Genomic DNA, 8955 nt, shown 5'->3' with positions numbered 1-8955 from the left:
GTGCTCGCTTAGGTTCATCTAACAAACACCTCATCCTGATCACATCTAGTGCTCGCTTAGGTTCATCTAACAAACACCTCATCATGATCACCTCTAGTGCTCGCTTAGGTTCATCTAACAAACACCTCATCATGATCACATCTAGTGCTCACTTAGGTTCATCTAACAAACACCTCATCATGATCACCTCTAGTGCTCGCTTAGGTTCATCTAACAAACACCTCATCATGATCACCTCTAGTGCTCACTTAGGTCACTTTCAACATCTAACAAACACCTCATCCTGATCACATTTAGTGCTCGCTTAGGTTCATCTAACAAACACCTCATCATGATCACATCTAGTGCTCGCTTAGGTTCATCTAACAAACACCTCATCATGATCACATCTAGTGCTCACTTAGGTTCATCTAACAAACACCTCATCATGATCACCTCTAGTGCTCGCTTAGGTTCATCTAACAAACACCTCATCATGATCACATCTAGTGCTCGCTTAGGTTCATCTAACAAACACCTCATCCTGATCACATCTAGTGCTCACTTAGGTTCATCTAACAAACACCTCATCATGATCACATCTAGTGCTCGCTTAGGTTCATCTAACAAACACCTCATCATGATCACATCTAGTGCTCGCTTAGGTTCATCTAACAAACACCTCATCATGATCACCTCTAGTGCTCACTTAGGTCACTTTCAACATCTAACAAACACCTCATCCTGATCACATCTAGTGCTCACTTAGGTCACTTTCAACACCTAACAAACACCTCATCCTGATCACATCTAGTGCTCACTTAGGTCACTTTCAACATCTAACAAACACCTCATCCTGATCACATCTAGTGCTCACTTAGGTCACTTTCAACACCTAACAAACACCTCATCCTGATCACATCTAGTGCTCACTTAGGTCACTTTCAACATCTAACAAACACCTCATCCTGATCACATCTAGTGCTCACTTAGGTCACTTTCAACATCTAACAAACACCTCATCCTGATCACATCTAGTGCTCGCTTAGGTTCATCTAGCAAACACCTCATCCTGATCACATCTAGTGCTCGCTTAGGTTCATCTAACAAACACCTCATCCTGATCACATCTAGTGCTCACTTAGGTCACTTTCAACATCTAACAAACACCTCATCCTGATCACCTCTAGTGCTCACTTAGGTCACTTTCAACATCTAACAAACACCTTATCCTGATCACATCTGGTGCTCACTTAAGTCACTTTCAACATCTAACAAACACCTCATCCTGATCACATCTAGTGCTCACTTAGGTCACTTTCAACATTTAACAAACACCTCATCCTGATCACATCTAGTGCTCACTTAGGTCACTTTCAACATCTAACAAACACCTCATCCTGATCACATCTAGTGCTCGCTTAGGTTCATCTAACAAACACCTCATCCTGATCACATCTAGTGCTCACTTAGGTCACTTTCAACATCTAACAAACACCTCATCCTGATCACATCTAGTGCTCGCTTAGGTCACTTTCAACATCTAACAAACACCTCATCCTGATCACCTCTAGTGCTCACTTAGGTTCATCTAACAAACACCTCATCCTGATCACCTCTAGTGCTCACTTAGGTTCATCTAACAAACACCTCATCCTGATCACATCTAGTGCTCACTTAGGTCACTTTCAACATCTAACAAACACCTCATCATAATCACCTCTAGTGCTCACTTAGGTCACTTTCAACACCTAACAAACACCTCATCCTGATCACCTCTAGTGCTCGCTTAGGTCACTTTCAACATCTAACAAACACCTCATCCTGATCACCTCTAGTGCTCGCTTAGGTCACTTTCAACATCTAACAAACACCTCATCCTGATCACCTCTAGTGCTCACTTAGGTTCATCTAACAAACACCTCATCCTGATGAAATCTAGTGCTCACTTAGGTCACTTTCAACATCTAACAAACACCTCATCCTGATCACCTCTAGTGCCCGCTTAGGTCACTTTCAACACCTAACAAACACCTCATCCTGATCACATCTAGTGCCCGCTTAGGTCACTTTCAACACCTAACAAACACCTCATCCTGATCACATCTAGTGCTCACTTAGGTCACTTTCAACATCTAACAAACACCTCATCCTGATCACCTCTAGTGCCCGCTTAGGTCACTTTCAACACCTAACAAACACCTCATCCTGATCACATCTAGTGCTCACTTAGGTCACTTTCAACATCTAACAAACACCTTATCCTGATCACCTCTAGTGCTCACTTAGGTCACTTTCAACATCCAACAAACACCTCAGCCTGATCACATCTAGTGCTCACTTAGGTCACTTTCAACATCTAACAAACACCTTATCCTGATCACCTCTAGTGCTCACTTAGGTCACTTTCAACATCTAACAAACACCTTATCCTGATCACATCTGGTGCTCACTTAAGTCACTTTCAACATCTAACAAACACCTCATCCTGATCACATCTAGTGCTCACTTAGGTCACTTTCAACATTTAACAAACACCTCATCCTGATCACATCTAGTGCTCACTTAGGTCACTTTCAACATCTAACAAACACCTCATCCTGATCACATCTAGTGCTCGCTTAGGTTCATCTAACAAACACCTCATCCTGATCACATCTAGTGCTCACTTAGGTCACTTTCAACATCTAACAAACACCTCATCCTGATCACATCTAGTGCTCGCTTAGGTCACTTTCAACATCTAACAAACACCTCATCCTGATCACCTCTAGTGCTCACTTAGGTTCATCTAACAAACACCTCATCCTGATCACCTCTAGTGCTCACTTAGGTTCATCTAACAAACACCTCATCCTGATCACATCTAGTGCTCACTTAGGTCACTTTCAACATCTAACAAACACCTCATCATAATCACCTCTAGTGCTCACTTAGGTCACTTTCAACACCTAACAAACACCTCATCCTGATCACCTCTAGTGCTCGCTTAGGTCACTTTCAACATCTAACAAACACCTCATCCTGATCACCTCTAGTGCTCGCTTAGGTCACTTTCAACATCTAACAAACACCTCATCCTGATCACCTCTAGTGCTCACTTAGGTTCATCTAACAAACACCTCATCCTGATGAAATCTAGTGCTCACTTAGGTCACTTTCAACATCTAACAAACACCTCATCCTGATCACCTCTAGTGCCCGCTTAGGTCACTTTCAACACCTAACAAACACCTCATCCTGATCACATCTAGTGCCCGCTTAGGTCACTTTCAACACCTAACAAACACCTCATCCTGATCACATCTAGTGCTCACTTAGGTCACTTTCAACATCTAACAAACACCTCATCCTGATCACCTCTAGTGCCCGCTTAGGTCACTTTCAACACCTAACAAACACCTCATCCTGATCACATCTAGTGCTCACTTAGGTCACTTTCAACATCTAACAAACACCTTATCCTGATCACCTCTAGTGCTCACTTAGGTCACTTTCAACATCCAACAAACACCTCAGCCTGATCACATCTAGTGCTCACTTAGGTCACTTTCAACATCTAACAAACACCTTATCCTGATCACCTCTAGTGCTCACTTAGGTCACTTTCAACATCTAACAAACACCTTATCCTGATCACATCTGGTGCTCACTTAAGTCACTTTCAACATCTAACAAACACCTCATCCTGATCACATCTAGTGCTCACTTAGGTCACTTTCAACATTTAACAAACACCTCATCCTGATCACATCTAGTGCTCACTTAGGTCACTTTCAACATCTAACAAACACCTCATCCTGATCACATCTAGTGCTCGCTTAGGTTCATCTAACAAACACCTCATCCTGATCACATCTAGTGCTCACTTAGGTCACTTTCAACATCTAACAAACACCTCATCCTGATCACATCTAGTGCTCGCTTAGGTCACTTTCAACATCTAACAAACACCTCATCCTGATCACCTCTAGTGCTCACTTAGGTTCATCTAACAAACACCTCATCCTGATCACCTCTAGTGCTCACTTAGGTCACTTTCAACACCTAACAAACACCTCATCCTGATCACATCTAGTGCTCACTTAGGTCACTTTCAACATCCAACAAACACCTCATCCTGATCACATCTAGTGCTCGCTTAGGTTCATCTAACAAACACCTCATCCTGATCACCTCTAGTGCTCACTTAGGTCACTTTCAACATCTAACAAACACCTCATCCTGATCACATCTAGTGCTCGCTTAGGTTCATCTAACAAACACCTCATCCTGATCACCTCTAGTGCTCACTTAGGTCACTTTCAACATCTAACAAACACCTCATCCTGATCACCTCTAGTGCTCACTTAGGTTCATCTAACAAACACCTCATCCTGATCACATCTAGTGCTCACTTAGGTTCATCTAACAAACACCTCATCCTGATCACATCTAGTGCTCACTTAGGTTCATCTAACAAACACCTCATCCTGATCACATCTAGTGCTCACTTAGGTCACTTTCAACATCTAACAAACACCTCATCCTGATCACCTCTAGTGCTCACTTAGGTCACTTTCAACATTTAACAAACACCTCATCCTGATCACATCTAGTGCTCACTTAGGTCACTTTCAACATCTAACAAACACCTCATCCTGATCACCTCTAGTGCCCGCTTAGGTCACTTTCAACATCTAACAAACACCTCATCCTGATCACATCTAGTGCTCACTTAGGTCACTTTCAACATCTAACAAACACCTCATCCTGATCACCTCTAGTGCTCACTTAGGTTCATCTAACAAACACCTCATCCTGATCACATCTAGTGCTCACTTAGGTCACTTTCAACATCTAACAAACACCTCATCCTGATGACATCTAGTGCTCACTTAGGTCACTTTCAACATCTAACAAACACCTCATCCTGATCACCTCTAGTGCCCGCTTAGGTCACTTTCAACACCTAACAAACACCTCATCCTGATCACTTAGGTCACTTTCAACTTCTAGCGAACACCTCATCCTGATCACCTCTAGTGCTCGCTTAGGTTCATCTAACAAACACCTCATCCTGATCACATCTAGTGCTCACTTAGGTCACTTTCAACATCTAACAAACACCTCATCCTGATCACATCTAGTGCTCACTTAGGTTCATCTAACAAACACCTCATCCTGATCACCTCTAGTGCTCGATTAGGTTCATCTAGCAAACACCTCATCATGATCACATCTAGTGCTCGCTTAGGTTCATCTAACAAACACCTCATCATGATCACATCTAGTGCTCGCTTAGGTTCATCTAACAAACACCTCATCCTGATCACATCTAGTGCTCGCTTAGGTTCATCTAACAAACACCTCATCATGATCACATCTAGTGCTCGCTTAGGTTCATCTAACAAACACCTCATCATGATCACATCTAGTGCTCGCTTAGGTTCATCTAACAAACACCTCATCCTGATCACATCTAGTGCTCGCTTAGGTTCATCTAACAAACACCTCATCATGATCACCTCTAGTGCTCGCTTAGGTTCATCTAACAAACACCTCATCCTGATCACATCTAGTGCTCGCTTAGGTTCATCTAACAAACACCTCATCCTGATCACATCTAGTGCTCGCTTAGGTTCATCTAACAAACACCTCATCATGATCACCTCTAGTGCTCGCTTAGGTTCATCTAACAAACACCTCATCATGATCACATCTAGTGCTCACTTAGGTTCATCTAACAAACACCTCATCATGATCACCTCTAGTGCTCGCTTAGGTTCATCTAACAAACACCTCATCATGATCACCTCTAGTGCTCACTTAGGTCACTTTCAACATCTAACAAACACCTCATCCTGATCACATTTAGTGCTCGCTTAGGTTCATCTAACAAACACCTCATCATGATCACATCTAGTGCTCGCTTAGGTTCATCTAACAAACACCTCATCATGATCACATCTAGTGCTCACTTAGGTTCATCTAACAAACACCTCATCATGATCACCTCTAGTGCTCGCTTAGGTTCATCTAACAAACACCTCATCATGATCACATCTAGTGCTCGCTTAGGTTCATCTAACAAACACCTCATCCTGATCACATCTAGTGCTCACTTAGGTTCATCTAACAAACACCTCATCATGATCACATCTAGTGCTCGCTTAGGTTCATCTAACAAACACCTCATCATGATCACATCTAGTGCTCGCTTAGGTTCATCTAACAAACACCTCATCATGATCACCTCTAGTGCTCACTTAGGTCACTTTCAACATCTAACAAACACCTCATCCTGATCACATCTAGTGCTCACTTAGGTCACTTTCAACACCTAACAAACACCTCATCCTGATCACATCTAGTGCTCACTTAGGTCACTTTCAACATCTAACAAACACCTCATCCTGATCACATCTAGTGCTCACTTAGGTCACTTTCAACACCTAACAAACACCTCATCCTGATCACATCTAGTGCTCACTTAGGTCACTTTCAACATCTAACAAACACCTCATCCTGATCACATCTAGTGCTCACTTAGGTCACTTTCAACATCTAACAAACACCTCATCCTGATCACATCTAGTGCTCGCTTAGGTTCATCTAGCAAACACCTCATCCTGATCACATCTAGTGCTCGCTTAGGTTCATCTAACAAACACCTCATCCTGATCACATCTAGTGCTCACTTAGGTCACTTTCAACATCTAACAAACACCTCATCCTGATCACCTCTAGTGCTCACTTAGGTCACTTTCAACATCTAACAAACACCTTATCCTGATCACATCTGGTGCTCACTTAAGTCACTTTCAACATCTAACAAACACCTCATCCTGATCACATCTAGTGCTCACTTAGGTCACTTTCAACATTTAACAAACACCTCATCCTGATCACATCTAGTGCTCACTTAGGTCACTTTCAACATCTAACAAACACCTCATCCTGATCACATCTAGTGCTCGCTTAGGTTCATCTAACAAACACCTCATCCTGATCACATCTAGTGCTCACTTAGGTCACTTTCAACATCTAACAAACACCTCATCCTGATCACATCTAGTGCTCGCTTAGGTCACTTTCAACATCTAACAAACACCTCATCCTGATCACCTCTAGTGCTCACTTAGGTTCATCTAACAAACACCTCATCCTGATCACCTCTAGTGCTCACTTAGGTTCATCTAACAAACACCTCATCCTGATCACATCTAGTGCTCACTTAGGTCACTTTCAACATCTAACAAACACCTCATCATAATCACCTCTAGTGCTCACTTAGGTCACTTTCAACACCTAACAAACACCTCATCCTGATCACCTCTAGTGCTCGCTTAGGTCACTTTCAACATCTAACAAACACCTCATCCTGATCACCTCTAGTGCTCGCTTAGGTCACTTTCAACATCTAACAAACACCTCATCCTGATCACCTCTAGTGCTCACTTAGGTTCATCTAACAAACACCTCATCCTGATGAAATCTAGTGCTCACTTAGGTCACTTTCAACATCTAACAAACACCTCATCCTGATCACCTCTAGTGCCCGCTTAGGTCACTTTCAACACCTAACAAACACCTCATCCTGATCACATCTAGTGCCCGCTTAGGTCACTTTCAACACCTAACAAACACCTCATCCTGATCACATCTAGTGCTCACTTAGGTCACTTTCAACATCTAACAAACACCTCATCCTGATCACCTCTAGTGCCCGCTTAGGTCACTTTCAACACCTAACAAACACCTCATCCTGATCACATCTAGTGCTCACTTAGGTCACTTTCAACATCTAACAAACACCTTATCCTGATCACCTCTAGTGCTCACTTAGGTCACTTTCAACATCCAACAAACACCTCAGCCTGATCACATCTAGTGCTCACTTAGGTCACTTTCAACATCTAACAAACACCTTATCCTGATCACCTCTAGTGCTCACTTAGGTCACTTTCAACATCTAACAAACACCTTATCCTGATCACATCTGGTGCTCACTTAAGTCACTTTCAACATCTAACAAACACCTCATCCTGATCACATCTAGTGCTCACTTAGGTCACTTTCAACATTTAACAAACACCTCATCCTGATCACATCTAGTGCTCACTTAGGTCACTTTCAACATCTAACAAACACCTCATCCTGATCACATCTAGTGCTCGCTTAGGTTCATCTAACAAACACCTCATCCTGATCACATCTAGTGCTCACTTAGGTCACTTTCAACATCTAACAAACACCTCATCCTGATCACATCTAGTGCTCGCTTAGGTCACTTTCAACATCTAACAAACACCTCATCCTGATCACCTCTAGTGCTCACTTAGGTTCATCTAACAAACACCTCATCCTGATCACCTCTAGTGCTCACTTAGGTCACTTTCAACACCTAACAAACACCTCATCCTGATCACATCTAGTGCTCACTTAGGTCACTTTCAACATCCAACAAACACCTCATCCTGATCACATCTAGTGCTCGCTTAGGTTCATCTAACAAACACCTCATCCTGATCACCTCTAGTGCTCACTTAGGTCACTTTCAACATCTAACAAACACCTCATCCTGATCACATCTAGTGCTCGCTTAGGTTCATCTAACAAACACCTCATCCTGATCACCTCTAGTGCTCACTTAGGTCACTTTCAACATCTAACAAACACCTCATCCTGATCACCTCTAGTGCTCACTTAGGTTCATCTAACAAACACCTCATCCTGATCACATCTAGTGCTCACTTAGGTTCATCTAACAAACACCTCATCCTGATCACATCTAGTGCTCACTTAGGTTCATCTAACAAACACCTCATCCTGATCACATCTAGTGCTCACTTAGGTCACTTTCAACATCTAACAAACACCTCATCCTGATCACCTCTAGTGCTCACTTAGGTCACTTTCAACATTTAACAAACACCTCATCCTGATCACATCTAGTGCTCACTTAGGTCACTTTCAACATCTAACAAACACCTC

The sequence above is a fragment of the Nerophis lumbriciformis genome, linkage group LG13 (genome assembly GCF_033978685.3).
Source record: "Nerophis lumbriciformis linkage group LG13, RoL_Nlum_v2.1, whole genome shotgun sequence".
Taxonomy (NCBI): domain Eukaryota; kingdom Metazoa; phylum Chordata; class Actinopteri; order Syngnathiformes; family Syngnathidae; genus Nerophis; species Nerophis lumbriciformis.
This window is presented reverse-complemented; position numbering follows the sequence as displayed.